The sequence below is a fragment of the Channa argus genome, chromosome 2 (genome assembly GCF_033026475.1).
Source record: "Channa argus isolate prfri chromosome 2, Channa argus male v1.0, whole genome shotgun sequence".
Lineage (NCBI taxonomy): Eukaryota > Metazoa > Chordata > Actinopteri > Anabantiformes > Channidae > Channa > Channa argus.
The window spans coordinates 18,048,655-18,066,758 of NC_090198.1; the positions used below are offsets into that span (position 1 = coordinate 18,048,655).

Below are 18,104 nucleotides of genomic sequence, written 5' to 3' on the forward strand. Positions count from 1 at the left end.
CTGCTTGGAAACTAGACAATGTATGACAGCAAAGAAAAGAAACCAAATGTTTGTCTCTAATGGAATGAAACAACCTGTACCCGGATAAATAAATACTGCTTTCATTTTTGTACTTACAGTCGCAGCTATAGAAGTTGTTCATAAACCCAAATCACTCACTGCCATTAAAAGAAAAATATATGTTGGAGATTTGGAAGCACAATGAAAACAAATGTGGCTCCATGTGTCCTTAAAATCTATATATTCAGGCTGATTCCTGTGAACAACAACTGTGTATTCTTAGGAGTTTCTGCAATGATGCAATCAGTGGCAACTCCACAGGTGCTCACCTGTAGAGGAGAACACTGTATTTTTCTTTTTGGTAAATATCCTTCAGAACACCTCTGCTGAAGTAATCTCAAGGCGGCTTTCGATTATGCAGCTTTGTTGTTAAAACTTATAGTAAATTCATTAGACAGGCCATATGATTCTCAGTCAAAAGCCACGATAGTAATATCTAATGCCACATAGATTACAAAATTCACACATCAAACAAACAGAAGCCAGACTACAAAATATAATGCTACAACCAGAATAGTGAAGAAACCATGGAGTAAGAAAGTATAACAGATGTGAAATAGGCACTTACCATAAGCAGTGTGTTATCATCATGTTAACTTATCGTTGTTCACTTTCACAGAAACTAGTATAAATGAATATAAAAAGAACATCTAAAAGTTATGTCAGTGATCTAACACGTTTACTATGAATCACACAAATTTACACCATTAAATATAAAAAAAAAACAAGGAAGGAAATGCTACTTCAATCTGAGCACAGCTACAGGGATAATACTGTCCTCAAGATAAGTATCAAAACATTGTGGTCATCTGCAGTAACGGGCCTATTAATCAATTAGCTGAAAATAAACAAAATAAAATCACCAATTTTGTTTATCAGTTCATGCCTTTAGTCATTTTTCAAGCAAAAATTCCAAAAATCAGCTGGATCCAGATTCTCATTTGTAAGAATTTGTTTTTCTTGTCTTATTCTTATTTCACAGTGAGCGTTATTAGGATAGTGTATTTTCAGTTTGCTCATGTTTTAAATAGCAACAGATTAATCAAGAAAAACAATGGGCAGATTTACTGATGATGAAAATGATCATTATTTGCTGCATTCAACTATAGGAGAAACTTATCTAGTTAAGAAATCTTGTCTTGGAAAAATAGGGAAGCTGTTTTCATAAACTCACAAGACACTTCTTATTCGGCAATGCTAGCACCGTGGAAGAAATAGACAACATTTTCAGTCAACAGATGTTTCATGAAGAGCAGTGGGTAATGGGAATTGAACGTGGGAAATCAGAAATTACTGTGCAGCAACAACAGACTGTGTTTGTTCAGTCGACACTGGAGACTTCAGTGATGAACATAAAAAAACACAAAACCAACATCTGAAAATAATTTAAGTGTTGAATCAATACAGCTTCAGTTCTTTAATCACAAACACAAATGGCCACAAATGACACATTAGAAATCATGGTAAACATGTAGTGCACCAAATTTACCAAACATCCCATCCACTTTACTTGATCCAAGCGCTGCTAACAACTTGTTAACTAACCATTGTTAATGACTAAATGAATGAGCAAAAGCTCTGTGTAACTGAAGGGAAGGCTGAAGTAAAATATACATTGGATAAAACTTGAAGAGATCCTCGCCTGCTCATCCACAACATTCAGCGCAGTCAACAGCAGTCAGCAGTGCAACAGTCTTCCTCCCTTTTATTGACAGTCTCTCATCATTTAATAATTTCTGCACACTCTTTTAAAGTCTTCTAAAGTTTTTCCTGACAGTTGCAGATTAGCTGCAAATAAAACTGCTCACGATATTGCTGCATAATTTTAAAACAACCGCTAAGAACTATCCCTGTCATTTAAGCATGTAAAGTCTATGAAATATGTGCAGTAAATATTTGTGTTAAAAGTAAAAAAAAACCCAAAACAAAACAGTTTAAACTGTGGAGAAAACAACACTTAACAAGGCTGAACATAACCAGGACCTAAATGATATATTGCATCAGCAGTTTGTGTGTCTCAGAAGTTAATCAGTGTGAAAACTAAAGGGGATCCACAGCCTTCATCTGTGGCCTGCCTGCTGTGCACACTGTACCACTCTGCTCTGTTTGGAACAAACACTTCCTGTCTCCTCTCTACTTCATCCAAGCAGAACAAAGTTACTGATGGAGAACTGAACCCCCCTGCAGTTCCTTGCTCTCTGTTGGTTAAATAAGTCATTTCACCTCCTTTTCATCCCCCCTCGCTCTATATTCACACAGCCATCAACCTGTTATGCTGAGCGCCAGAGCTGCATGTACAGAGGTTACAGGGGTTTATCTGAGGAGAGTTCTCGTGCTTTATGCCATTCCTGTATTACACAACAGATAACTAAATACACTAAGCTTGTTCAGTAGAAATGTCAGGAGGAAATTTCCCACACTCCAGGAGATCATTTGTGTCCAATCTCTTCTTAGGTTCAGGAAATAATTTAAACGAACTGACGGGAAATATAATCTGCAAATTGATCGATGATGTAGCCGTATATTGTACCCAACATTTCTGTTGAAAGTGGATAAAAGGCAGAAATCATAATCTGGATATTAATAGGAATTCAAGTGTAATATCGTACACTCTATTACAGCAGCATTTTAAAGTAGCATGTCCAATGGTGTGTACGTTTAAATAAAGTTTCAAAAAGGTAGTTTAGACTGTAAAAGTGTTTCATCAAAATGGGTAGTAAAGGACAGAACATGTTTCTGAATGACAATGATAAGATGTTACAATGTCTGTCACTATACATTACGACATTACAAATATTAAGTATATGTGTTCAGATAGCTTGTATTGACTAAAACCTTCAAAATATCAACAACTCCCCAAAAATGAGTAGCAACAAATTCAACCACCTAACTTTAATTATACGCTGTGTATATTTTCATATGTTTTTGTCACCTTTGGAAAGTTTCCATATTTTGCCTTTCCCCTTTTGAAACAAAATGATATTAGTGTGTATGCAAGTCAACACTGGGGATCATCTGGACTGTCTGCCTATGATTTGCAACATCCGAATGGTGTCATTTCTCTGCCAAAAATGTACACCCCTGCTCAGATTGATTTTGTCGCCTCACTGCATCCAAGGCCAACAGGCCAAAGGAATGGTCATAATTGAGAGAATTAGCAAAACCTTAAATATATGGCAGGTGATATATCATTACCCATAGACTTGACCCTGCCTGACCCCTTCCTACTCCCATGTGGGCTCCTGCTCAGGCTGGCGTGCGGTAGACGGAGGGGCCTGCCGCCTCTCAAACTGCTAAATCAACAGCGTCTCGCCACAGCTCACACCGGAGCGTTTTGCTTGAACGGTTTCATGAAAAACTAATCATCTGTTCATCATGTAGATCAAACATACGCAGGGTGCAATGATTAGGAAAAGCAATCTGATAATCTTGAAGAGCCAGTAGTCCAGATATAATAATTTTGAGATTAAATGCCCCCACCTCTCCTCCTCCTTCTTCTCCCCAGCAATCCTGTCAGCTCTTGTACCCTCCTCAAAGTTCAAGTGAGGAAGCAGAATTGTTATCTTGTTTGTAATTGCTGCTCAATTGGTTTCTGTGCAGCCTCGTTCTATCTCTATTTCCTGAGCATTTGTCAAAGAAGGATAACCTTATCAAGAGTAATTTGTATTCTGCATTTGCCGAAAAGACATGACTTCATTGAATGAATTTTCCAATTATTCTTATGCGGCTTCATCATATTGTTTCATAAAAATTACCTATTGCCTTTAAAAGCATTCATAAATTATACAGAACAAAGCAAACACTGTTGCTCAAGGAAAACTATTTAAATTTCTAATATCTATATGCAGTCTTTAATCTTGTATAGTAACATTTTCCTGCCTCACATGAAGAATGGATCCAGTGATCAGAACAGACCTCGTCGACAGGCGGGCCACTCAGTTATCTAGTTCCACTTTTGAAGCAAACATGTGAAGTAAGATGGAGGTCAAAGCAATCTCCCTACTCCAACAAAAATAATTGGGATTAGAAAGTTTTATAAAGTGACTTAAGAAAAGTAGAGTTGTTCCAAGGAAACCATTTAAAGTTGGCCAGTATCAAGGTTCCCATGGGATCAGAGGAGAAAAAGATGATTTATTATGTATAGAGACTCTCTCAAGCTTAAAACAATTACCTGCAGATGCCCCTGTGTTACTTAAGCAAATAAAGTGAAAATAAATAGTGGCTATGGAATGTTTGATACACTCGCTGAATGTAATAACATTTTGTCGTTTCCACAAAGTGGACTGGAATGAAATTAGAGGTCCCTGTAGTGCGTAATGAAATGTGGTGCCTCTCGTCTCTAATGCATTTTGTCAACATGAGGACATATTAATGGTCTTCTCTAACTTTCTCATGATGGATATTGGCCTCAGAAATAAAGACAAGGAAAAACATTAACATCAGTGAATTCTGGCTGGACCCTGCAGTGCAAGAATTTTAACAGAATATGACATGAACATCTAAAATTTAATTTATCAGATTCATATAAAAACTTGATGTTTTCCCGTAAGATGTGTTGTAGGACTAAAATGAACTTTGTGAATATTAGTACATTTCACGACTACACTTTTAAATCCACATCTTTCACTTGTGTACATGTTTACAGTTAAACACACAAATACAAACAGTTTGTCTGTGAAAGTCCTTTACAAAATGGGTATAAGTGAGCATAAAGCATTTTACAAGAACTGAAATAACTCTTTTTTTTGTGATGAATGACAATAATGTAACAGTTTACTGTGCTGATATGTGTTTCTCATACTGTATATTTAATATGGATTCCGACTAACAACTAATGGGGATCCAAAAATATTGAAATTGTGTATATGAAAACCCAATGAACATTTGGAGATTTGTTCTATTTTAATGGCAAAACAGTGGCAACATTAACAAAAAAATTAAAAAAATGTTTCTTAAATCAAGACAATATTAAAGCCATAACTGCTTGTAAATTGTTACGTTTACCTTCTGACAGCTGTATGGTCCTTATTGTCCATGGACGCAGCTGACGGCAGCTAACTCCTCACTAGTTGTGTTGTTTAAATAGACCACTGGACATACCACTGGGACTGGCAAGCATGAAATCCAGTGGTGCCACAATGGAGTTCACGTCTACAAATCCCTAAGGCCGCAGTATCACTCACACTTCTATTGCGTTATCACTCGTTACAAAACCCCACCTCAGGGAAAAAATAGCAAATGCACATTGTAAACTTTGTCTGTGGCTACATTATCTTATATAATAGTTTGCATTAACTTGTCCAGTGGTGGTAATAGGGTCATTTATTGTTGCTGTGAGGCTAAAAAAAAAAAAACACAAATAAAACTTGGTGTGCCTAATTTTACGGCTACCCTCTAAAGCAAGATTAAGAGGAGACCGGGAGGTCATTATCGGGTGACAGAGGGACATTGGTTAATCTGTAAATAATGTCAACGGTGGGGGTAGAATGATGTGTAAGGGAGGGGTATTTTGGTGGAGGGATGCATAGATTGTGTCGTCTGGCAGCTCATCTATATTTTATGCTGCCACTCAGACAAATGAAACAGGAGCCACCCGGAACAAGGGGGGGCCCTCTGACACTTCAAAGGGAAGTCCTATGGGTGGTTTCTTATTGAAGCTAGGCCTCTACCAACCCCGACCCACATACATAACCCCCCTAACCCATGCAGAGAAGCTGCTGGGGTCTCATTAAGCCTTAAACAGGCTTGTGAGGGGTGCGACGTATGAGAGACTAATTACCCCGCCAACACACTGGAAGAAATGCACACAAACACACACCCCACACGCCACACACAGTGCCGATAGTCGTGATGGTACAGTGATAGTTGTGGTGGATGCTCCAGAGTGTGTGCCCTAATTGAAAATCCAGATACCCCGTTCTTCATGTGTGTGTGTTATGAGTCGCAGTTTCAGAGCCTCGTTTCTCCCTCTCCCCTCCATGACCCATCTTCGCTGTCATACAATAGCAGTATTTCATGATTAGTGAAGTCTGACGGTGATAATGAGAAGAAAGAAAAGATGAAAGGAATGGAAAGAGAAGGGACACAGAACGAGAGGAAAAGAGGCGGATATCAAAGGAGGGTCTAATTGAGGTAACACAGCCAACCAAATCCACAGTGCCATTTGCATAAAACAGTGCAGCTTCATTTGGCCATCTCTAACACCGCTAATGTCTTAACAAATTAATTTTGCTAATTAGGCACGCCCAGTGGAGCTCACCAGCAGATTAAGCAGATTAAACAAACAGATGCTGATTACCCCTGGGCGGGCTGAGAGGTGCATTTCTTTGGGTATGTTCGCCACGTTGCCTTGTGACTTCTGCAGCACCATGCTCAGTATTACAAGTCTTACAAGCTGACATGTGTGACAGAGCAGCACTTTTAAGGTATAGGGAATACGTTCAAACATCGCTTCAAACATGTAGTGTGAACTGTCAGGTGCAGCACACCTGTCGAATTGTGATACTGGCTGACACACTCATGGAAGCTGCAGCTAAAATCTATACAAAATCCCGTAAGGAGATATCAGCATGGATTTAGGACCATTTTTTTCATATAAATATTTGATATCTAAGGAAAAAATACTTAGTGGAGAGACAGTGTGAGAGAGAGTGCAAAGGAGGGAATTTTTGAATGCCGTGGTGTTGCCATCATATCATCATTGGCCAACAACATAAAAGCCAGTTCCTGTTCTAAACAGACAGAAGCAGCAGAGAGAATTGAAGCACAACTGTGCATTGCAAAAAAAAAAAAAAAAACCCAAACAAACAACCAACAATTTCAATCACACTTAAAATCAGATATTCTTCTTAAAAATTTGAGCAAAAATATTTTCATCCGTCTTTAAATCCTCTTCACCACAGTTTCCAGCCCCAGTATCACTCGGCCAGTCCCCTGGTGGTGTGTTGTGTGACAGCTGCTCCCCTCTTTGGCAGTGGTGAAATGAATAGATTATGAGCAGTAATTAGGTATACAGCAGAATCAATGTGCTCTGGGGCAAGGCCTGGGGGCGGGGTAGGAGGTAGGGGGTAAGGGGTAGAGACGTGTAAGAGAGAGGGGGGGAGAGGAAAAGGAGAAGCAGGGAGAGTCAGTAAGAAAACATGGTAAGGGTGGGTGGGTTACAAACCAATAGAAAGGCAGAATTTCAGTGTTGAAATGACTGAGGATGCAGGTTAAAGGATAGCTTGGGTTTATTACTATGCAGGCCTCATTTGATCGTCTGTCATATTTGCAAGAATGACATTATACTGAGCAGATTAATTGGTGAGACCTTGGTATATGGTGAAGAGCTAAAGAAAATTCTTCCAAAATGTGAAGTTCTATGAACATACAATTGCAATAAAAAGAATAAAAAAAGAACAGCAAAATAATTACACAGGATCCTTGACACAACACAAAAGGCGAGAGACCATGACTCAAACAGTAGGAATTTGTAGCCTTGCTGCCTTCTCCTGAGTGAAACAAGGCAAAAAAGCAAAGAAACAACTTGATAAAAAACTTGGAAACCTTTATTTGGCAAAAGAAAGAAATATGTAAAAAATATTATCAAAACTACACAGAAGCTTTCTTGACTTTCCTTGTGTTGGTTAATATATATATATATATATATATATATATATATATATATATATATATAGATAGATAGATAGATAGATAGATAGATAGATAGATAGAGAGAGAGATGTAGATATGTTATGTTCAGGGTTGCAGAGGCAGCTGTCATAGGGTCAGAGGTGGGGTACACCCTGTATGGGTCACCAGTCTATCTCAGGTCCAACACAGAGACAAAATGTCAAATTACAATTCATTAGCAATGTTGCTTTTTACTAAAGTGCCAAGTACAGTATTACTGTTCAAGAACCACAGCTAGCTGGGTCAGGCTACCAGACAGTAGCTGATCACTTTCACTGTCCTTTGAGGAAGTCCCTCCGGGCCCCCGTTGGTTGGTCATGTGACCCTCCTTCCAAACCTACCATCGCAATTCTGTTCCAGTTTTGAGTGCTGTCGGTTTATCTCCAACTTCTTTATAATAATAATGTGACATTCAGATAAAACTTACCATGACCACCACGTACCATAATGCCAATGTTGTAGTGTTTTGTCAACAATTACTTAAGTGTTGTATCGAAAATTATACCTAATTGGATGTACAGTCTACTTCAATGCAAAATGTGAAAAGATGCGCTGCTATATAAAATTCCTGTGCTTTCGTTTGATGTGTGGTTTTATTAGAAGGATGGGAGTTTCGTTAATTAAAAAAAAACTCTTATGTGGAAAAAGATGTTTTTAAAGAAACAAGACTTTTAAAGAACAACAAATGAAAAGAATCATGATGAGGGCAATGCTGAATAAAGAGGAGGCTGGGGAGAGAGAGAGGTGGTGATGTAGGATGGTGTTACACCCATCCCCACCCTGGATATGCCCTCCAGTAATGCATCTTTCCTTTTTTTAGTGGCAGGTTGCTGGATGACCTGCCTGTGATCTCCTACATAATTAACACATGCTTGTTAGTCAGGGTTCATTGGAGGCTACGCAACACGCACACACACAAATACACACGCTGACACACACACAAACACACAGACACAGGAAGGAAGATCTTCTCACGCTGGTACTTTAAGAGGAATGAGGCGGACACTCAGAGTTATATAATGCTAAGCAAAAGGAGCAGAGCTATACAGGCTCAGTTTTAGGTGAAAATCACTGCATCTCCCACTTTACCATATTCCAAATATATTTCCAAAATCCTTTCTTTTTGTCTAAGCTCAAATAACACTTATCATTGTCAACACTGTTCAACACTGATCTGATCAAATTTGCTCTGAAAATGACTCTAGACCACTTTAATAGGGTCATGAATATGAAGTGCTGAATGGGCATGTGTTGTGTTTGTCCAATCTCTCCCAACCTCATTTGGACATAATGAAGACATGGCCCCACTTCTGATTATTCCCCCCATTTCCCACGGCTCTCGACCTCTCGGTGAAAAGATAAATACAATCTCTTTAACCTATCAGAATAATGGATGGGAATCTAAGCTGACAATTTATTCTCCACAAGGAAATCTAAAATTGGGATGAAGTGTTTTATTTTGAGAACTATTATTATGAAATGATAAACCAATCGAGTCAGTCATGTCTTTCAAATGCCACCTCATTTTCCACCTTCTTCACAAATAAAGATAAAATAGAGAATGTTGTCGTGAGTCAGAAAGATAAAAACAAGGGGACAGAGAAGGATAAGTATGAACATTCATGTGTGTTGCTGTAGCCACAAGTGCATCTGCACTGTATGCATACATGTATGTGTATGTTTGTGTGTGTGTGTGTGTGTGGGTGTGTGTGTGTGTGTGTGTAGAGAGAGTGGGTGCCTGCTGTCTGGTTATGTAGAGGTGTCTACCTAGCGTGTGTCTGTGGTATGTGTGTGTGTTTGCTCTCACAGCATCTCAGTGACATCAAAGAGCTGTGCAAACTGAGCCCCTGGCAGCTCTTTAGAATCCCATCTCCCTTCTCTGTTTAAAGCGGGCAAGAGAGAAAAGACCCGAACTAATAAAAGAGGTGTTATTCAAAAGAGCAATAGACTGCTCAAATGTGTGTCATGATTGTGTGTGTGTGTGCGTGTGTGTGTGTGAGTGTCTGAGAAACAGAGATAGAGAAGAAGAAATATAAGCAAGGAAGAAGGGAGAATAGGTGAAAGAAGACAGAAAGATAGATAAAGAAAGATAGAGTGAGGATGAGGGGGAGCAAATAGCGAAGCAAAGCAAAAAAAAAAAGGGAAGAAGTCAATGTTTTCCCAAAGCCTAGCTCTTTTTTTTCTCGTGGCTCTTTATCGCTCATTTCTCCTTGTGATGCTGACACAAACGATGAAGCGAGTGTTTGTATAATCAAACAAAGCACAGGCCAGATATCTCACATTTTACCTGCTTTGTTCTGTGCCAAAGGTTACACTGTGAGCTGTAAGCCACAGTTTTTTCCGTTACCAGAAACAAAGATCTATTATCCTCCAGGTGTACTCGCAGTGTCAGACCAGATATAGTTTTTATGCAATTTTCTTTTGCTGTAGTCTTGTTTTTGCTCCAGCTTTACAATTTTACTGTCAACAAGCAAAGTTGTTTGCTTCAATGTTAGAATAAGAATAGAAAAGAATAGACACAGCGTAGGCTGTATTCATCTGCATTGATGCTGATTAGGTGGCGTGGTGTGATTTTGGTGATCATTTTGGCTTTAAATAAATAATGCGGTGCAACTATTGTGTTATAACAACACACACAAACACACACGCACACACACACACCTCCAAAATGAAACAGTTTTCAGTTATTTTAATTAGTTATCTTTTGACATTAGATGTAAATTTTCTTATCAGTAGCAAATAATTTGTGCATAAAAATACATCTTTTGATTATACAAAAAAAATGACCAGCAACATTACGCTTAGAAGTGTAATGTGAACAAAGTGCTACAGAAACACCAGTGATTGAGCTGCTTACAACAACTTGTAGAATCTTGATATTTTTGTTTAGTTGATTGAACACTTATATTCATCACACAGTGGCGTAAATAAGATATGTGTTTCATCTGCAGCCTCTTATTTGACTGAGGGGTTGTGCGTAATTTTGGCGCTGCTGTTCAACTTCATTAATAATTTATATATGTAGACACTGCAACAGGATCAGTCAAGATGTAATGGTAAATAATACTGTGCTTTTTTTAAACATCAGACTGGAGTAATACAGCTCCTTAACTGCTCCAGGAGATTCTTAAGGACATTTTTATCAGATGCAAAAATCTAAACTCAGAGTCAAGATTTTCTCAGTAATGTGACGAAAATGGGTATTCTGTTTTAGCCCTTGCCATTTTGCATACAAATACTTGCAGCTATGGTCACAGAAGAGAACAATCCTGCATTGATTCGGTTTGTAAACCTGTACCTTTGTTGAGCCGGCAAACCTCAACATTACCTAAAATTATCTTTAAAACACTTTATCATTTTTTTAATATTAGATCTACAAAAATGAAAACTCTCTGGTTTATGTACTTTAAAGACAAAAAATAAAATGAATTTCCCTGTGACCAGACTATACACTATAAGCACCCGCAGATATTCCAAGTGCCTATTAATTCTACCACTGACTGCATATTTGTGTTGATATTATTAATTGTAATACTCTGGTTTCCTTTTTTTGGAACCTATTCAGTGAGACAAACTTTGTCTCCCTCACTTGCTGCTTTAAAACAGGAGGAGAGGAACTGGTTTGATTGACCACTACTGACTTCACCTGCTCATAATGCAATCCTCCTACTACTCATTTTTTTTCACTGGCGCCTGGCTGGGTCCTGTATACAACAAAGCCACTGGTCACAAAAGTTGCAAAAATATCCTTGGACATTTAATGGCAGTGACAATCATTAGTCCGTGTTTCAAGTAAATAGGATGTGATGACAGTGACTTTTTTGTGTTTGTTATGTGTATGGTTATAATGGGAGTAACATTTGTGTCTGTCATGTTTTTTAATGTGAACTGCAATATTTTAACTTACTTTGTGATTCAGTATCTGGTGCTTGTTTTTTGCCGCTGGAATTTTGGTTAAAAAACTTAAATATAATAATAATACTGTATAATTCGTTGTTTGTGAATAAACTGTGTGATATTTCCTCTTTTTCTTTTAATGGCAGTGACAATTATTAGCCCAACTTGACAAGAGTTACCTGAAAAATTAGCCGAGGATAAATTTGTGAGTTTAAATTGCCACTGTCTCTTTTCTTTTAATGGCTCTGACTTGAGAGGCAGTGAGTGAGAAATCGAAGGCAGGAGAAATAGGAAAGAGTGCAGAGGGAGAAAAGCCCACTTCAACTGATGTTGTAAAATAAAATACTTTGTAAAAGAGAAATAAATGCTGCAGGGAATGGAAGATTCATGCGCTCAAATAAACTGGGGCTTTTGAATTTTTAACTGGAACGGCCCCTAATTATGGCCATCAGACAGTACTTCTAAACACACTCACTGCACTTTCTCCCCATTGCTCTTTCCCCCAGCCTCTCCAGTTTGGCTGTGGACGAGGCCTCAGTCCGGGTGTATTTTTCCATGGCATTAATATTTGATGAAAATGGGCCAGGCTGCATCAGCTGCTCATCGCCACTAAGAACATGGCCTCCATTATGAGCCCTGTGCTTCCTCTCAGCCGTGTACATTAGCAAAATGACAGAACGCAACATAATGCATGTATGGAGAGGAGGTGCAAATGCATGTGCTCACACAGATTCAAGTATCAGTTGTGCATGTGAATGTGCATGAGAATGTGCGTGTAAGCACGCTCGAGTGCTGGCTCGTCAACCATCCCTGTCGATTGATGCTATTAGATGTTGAGAAACAGTTGGGTGTGAGCTATAATTGAGCTGACACTAATAATGAAAGCAGATACTGTCTGGAAGCCCTTGGCAATATGCTAAAGATATTGATGCCCCTAATAATTCAGGGGCTCGACAGAGTCGAAGAGAAATCTTTTTTTTCCTTTTCAGATCTTGCCAGGAAGCAAGGAAATAAGATTTAAAATGGTTCTAAAATGCAGTGAAGCTCCATCTTTTAAAGTTTTTCTGGTCTAGTATTCAGTCATTATAAATCACTGGCAAACAGTTCAGACAGTACAAATTATCACATGATCAATTTATAGGAAATTGCTTCTCTTTTACTGAAGTTAATGTACAGTGTATTGTAGTTATATATAACAGGCTGGTCATGTTTGATTTGAGAAGGCAGGTAGCAGGTGGCCTTGACACACTCTCTCTCTCTTACATACACACACACATGCACACACAAGCATGCTTTGTTTTTATGTATCACTCGCTAGGGAGTGTAGGAGGCCAATGTTAGGGATCGTACATTTGTGTTGAGCCTTAGTCAAGGACCTCCATAATGACCAACTCAACCTTGTGACTCCTGTCTGAGAGCCAGGTCCCTTGGGGGGGTTATGAGTGTGTATGTGTTTGGTGGTTGTATGTTTGTGGGTTTGGGTGTGAGTGTGTATGTGCAGACAAAACCCCATAATCTGATGATAAGGTCGAAGGTGTAGTGGATCACAGTATTGGATTTAGAAAAGAAACTTGGATGGGTTTGACACATTGCTGGGATTGAAATGCAATAATATACAGCGTAGTTAATTATTGTCATATTAAAAAAAACAAATAGAAGGAAACATGAACACAGTAAAAACCTTGACTGAAAAAATTATTTTCCATGTCAGTAGCTCAAAAAAATCACAACTTGCATTTTCTTCTCCCAACTTTTGTCATTAATCAGTTAAATTATTCACAATCATGCACTTTGGTCAAAAACTATAAATGCTGCTAAAACACGGACTGACTGATTGGCAAGTTCCATTTGACGAGGCTAAAAAGGGCAACTTTGAGCTGAAGCTCAGTGGTGATGCCAAATAGAAAGAGACTGGGGTAAGTAGAGTAGAAAGCACCTGTCATCTTCAGCTCTCAGTCTGCTTGATTAACATCAAATTTTAATTTTTCTCCCAGAGCTGTGTGCTGAAAGGCTGTTATGATCCTGCTGCACAAGCTCTAGTCTTCCTAAGATTGTAGGTTATAAGGCTAATGCACACCAGGGAAAGCAATACAATATGACAAATGTGTGTTTGCATGTGTAAAACAGAGAGAGAGAGAGAGAGAGAGAGAGAGAGAGAATGCAATGATTTTTTTTTCTGCATTCAAACTTTACAATGTAATTATATATTCCTGATGACTAGACATGCTATTTAAATGAATTGTGCATTTGTGAATACAATATCCATCTGTTACATACTAATAGATCTAACTTCATTAAAATAAATTCCCACCCTTGCCTAAATTATTGTCTATTGAGTTAAACAATATCTCACCATGTAAAATAAAAACCCTATCTGGGGAAATATAGAGCACAATTACTTCAAAAGCTTCCCCAAAAGTACAACACAAAGCTACATGAATGCTGGGCCCCAAACAACTCTGAACAGTTGCAGTCCCAACATGGTGGCTGTAATATTTCTTAATTGGGTGATGGAAGTCACACGGGCCTTTTGTTTAGCTCCATGCACCAGAAACCCACCACACATGCCCCCCCCCCCCCCCCCCCCCACCCACCCACCCACCCACCCTCACTTGCTCTCTCTATCTCATCTGCATATTCATTGAGATATCAATTATTTATCCCTCAGCACAATGACTTGCTGCATTGCTATGTGACTCCATACAGTATAACATAGCAGTATATGCGTTTCACTGAATAATACATAGAATAAGTGGAATAAATAAATATGTATGTCAAATAACACAATATTGTAAAATACAAGCATGTATTAGAAATATAAAATATATAGAAGGAAAGTTTTATTGATTAGCATTTATTAAATAGGGTTTGTTCTTTTTGAATACTGTAATTCAGTTGATATTTAGATTTACTAATTACTTAGTAAGTTGTCTTTTTCATAACTATAGTTAAATCAAAATAAATTTTGTTTGTGTCCATTTTTAACAGAGATTGAGAGTGTTAGAAACTATCAATTCATTCTAAATTTTACTGATCATCTTTTCCATCATCATTTTCACCGTGCAGTAAATTTTGCTCATCCAAGCACACATACACACAACAACAGGCACACAGATCTTTACAAGCAAACTGCTCTCCTGTAGCCTGTAATATATGTATGTTTATATTAGGAAGCATTGGAGCACATGCAAAGGTAAGGATAGGACACAATATTTAAAAACCTCTCGTACAATAACCCCATTACCTCCCGAGACACATTCCCATTTACATGCTGTTGCCCCTGTGAGCTGTTTTCTCATCGCATTATTATTATTGTAGGAAAACAATGAGATGACTAATCAAAATAGAATTTCAGCAGTGCGGAGCAACTCTCACTATTACAGCTGCACCTCAACCAACTATGACCTGAGGAAAAAAAAAAAAATCATGGCCTCACCAGCCAATACTCTTTCTCCTTCAAGCCAGCTCCAACACAGATGCACACACTCACACAAAACCACACAACACAGAGACAACTCTCTCACTAAAACACACACACACACACACTCACACAGAGCAACACATCGCCCATTGCCATAGCAGAGAATAGATGACCGCACTTACTTTAAATGTCCCGTGAAGGAAAGTTTTCTGATTTTTTTCTTCTCTCCTCCGCCTCCCTCAGACCAACTCCGCTCTTTGTGCTTCGGCAAAGAGGAGAGAGAAGCTTAGAGAAGCTGTACCCACCATAGGCGCCCCGATGTTAGCCTCCCTTATTAGATATCTCTAGCTAAAAAAGCAGTTTGCTCCCTATCATTTTAAACATTTAGCCCTGTATGGTCTTCTACCTTGCGCGGATGCAGACTGTGCTCTCTGCATCTGGTTGCACAAGCACAATCAATATGGAAGGGGAGAGCTATTTTATGATTGGAGAAGTTGTTGTGTTTTTGGTGGTGAAATTCATTATTTAGTATCTGAACCTTCAGCAATTCAGTATCATTTATTCATAAAGTCCCTTTTTGCCAGGAGGAAATGGATACAGCTGCAGCAACCAAGAGAGAGAGTGAGAGAGCAGGAGAGAGAGAGAGAGAGAGAGAGTGGGAGAAGTAAAGAAAGAAAACGAGAGGAAGAGATGAAGAGAAAAATATGTGGGGGGTGCGAGCAGGGTGAGGCAGATGGATTGATGATATTGATCAGGCACCTCTTGAAATAAAGGCATTGGGGCTTTATTTTTTCAAGCTCTCATGATTGACAGATAAAGAGAGTAGAAGGCTGGGAGGAGGAGCGGGCCCTGAAGATCACATGCCGGCACTGAGCGATTAAAGCACGTCTTCTGACAAGCACAGGGAGGAAGGCTGAAGTGCACTACAGAGGCAGAGGGGTGGATTGTGAGGAATCACGCGAAATGATGTTTGTTTACTTTGCAAAAACATAGGAAAAAGAAAGAGAGAGGGAGAGTTGTTAAGTAGAGGAGTTTGGGTGTGAAACAGCTTGCTTTGTAAATTTGTTCCTTAGAAGCTGCAGCTATGGACCGTACAAATGCTGACTAATGTTGAAGCTGCTGCATTGTTCTTTAAAAAGGAGATAAGAAAAACATCTGCAGTCTGCAGACACAGTTTTTTTGTTTAAATGGTACTGCGCTGTGAAAAGTGTATAGTATATTACAGAAAAAAGAAGAGATGTATAAAATCATTTACCATGCAATGTTTTTCCGTTTTTCCTCTGACAAGGAAATTTTTCTACATTCACATCCAAAGGAAAAGGGTTTTATTTTTTCATTGTCTGTTTTGTATTCTGTTCAAAATAAAAGCAATCGTTCCAGGTCTTGAATTATTTAAATTCAACTTAGTGCAACACTAGCACCAGAAATTGCTGAGATCCATCTCAGTCAGACAGTAAAGAATGAGGTGCACCTGTAGCTGCTGTGGCCTTTGGCTTCTAAGCTTCTATTAGATGGCCTGACTTCCTGTTTTGTATGTTTGTGCATGTGTGTCTGTGTTATGACTTATTTGCTTCATCAAAATCAAAGTGATTAAATTATAGTTTCTGTTTCTGCATCACTTCAGATGTTAGGAAAAATACAGTAAAACCACATTTAAAAGTATGTCTTGTGAATACTTACAGCATATGTACTCTCTCAAACTTAGCATCCTATGGATGGATTGAAGGGTTATTACTAATTTACCGCTATAAATCCTTTTAAGCAAGGTGTCTGTCTACCTTGCTCTGTACTCTTCCCCTGTTATGAGTTATAAGGCCCAAACTGGTTAGCTGTAGACTGCAGGCTACATAGGAAATGTAGGGACATTTTGCAGAATCCTTTAGGCTTTGTAGCCTTAGGCTTGGGTATAAATGCCCAAATGTTTTGATGCCAAATTAAATGATTCAAAATAAAAGTTATTCTAAGTTCAGTTTTGTTTAGTTAAATTTTTGTTGGAGGAGACAGCCATTAAAGGAATGAAGGTGAAGACAAATACCTGTACTACCACCTGCAACACTAAAGAAATACCTGGGACAAAAATGTATTATGCTTTGTAAAGAAAAACTGTAAATGGTCAAAGGACTGCATGTACTGTAGCTGTACTGTAGAACTATTGCTTATTTTCTACATTTCTGAGTCTGCTCAGTCTGCAAATGTGTGAAATGCCACATTTGTGAGAAAAGGACAGGGTGCTGTAAATGACCAGGTTTATTTAATTTAAATACCATAAGGTTTGACCTAAATGCTAGACAGGCTGTTAGATTCTTATTGCATGTTTCTTTTCAATGGACGAACTATAGCAATTTAGAAGTCAGTTAATAACCCAAACTATTTGCACTGACTGGGCCACATCTACAAGTTCTGAAACATGTAGTGAATAAAGAGTGAAATAAAATTTAGGAATAAAATTAAGAATACACAAAACATACATTACACATTAACAACATTAGTCCCACTTACTGCATAAAGACTAACATTCACTAAATCCAAGTTTACATTATAACAGTAACATTAGTTATTAACACTTAGTTTTGGAAGGTTTGGCTCATGTCTCATTAAGTAAGTTTGTCGCTAAACTTTTATTTTACATAGCCAGGAGTTGAGTAGAATGGTAAAATAAATAAATAAATAAATAAAAAAAAACAGTTTTCCTCTTCACTCTCAACAGACAAGCCTGAGGCCTTTATTTTGTCTCTGTCCTTCTCTAATGACATGGGAACTTGTACCTGACAGGTGAACAGATTATTCTGTTAATAGACCCAACCTCATGAATTTAAACAGACTTTGTCAAAAGTCAAGAATAAATCCAGGGAGCTGTTTGCTCTTAGCTTGCTAGTCACAAAATAAATAATTTGGGGACTTACTAAATGAGAAAATATTTGCCTTCTGCTTTGTTACATAGGGATTCAAAAATAAAATGTGCCAAAACCGCAATAAAATACTACTGCATCCAACTAATTTACCGTGTTGTTTTTAAGTATGTAAGGTGCTTATAAATAAAGTTGGATTGAATTGG

The 18,104-nt window shown here is 38.3% G+C and overlaps 1 long non-coding RNA gene across 1 annotated transcript in view; it reads right to left on the reverse strand.

Moving 5' to 3' along the window:
• Positions 1–15,481, reverse strand: part of LOC137123014 (uncharacterized) — a 75,230-nt gene extending 59,749 nt beyond the window's left edge. Inside the window, exon 1 of the long non-coding RNA XR_010913787.1 lies at positions 15,232–15,481. This is a non-coding gene — a long non-coding RNA (uncharacterized lncRNA). The remainder of the gene's footprint in view (positions 1–15,231) is intronic.
• Between the last annotated feature and the right edge of the window lie 2,623 nt (positions 15,482–18,104).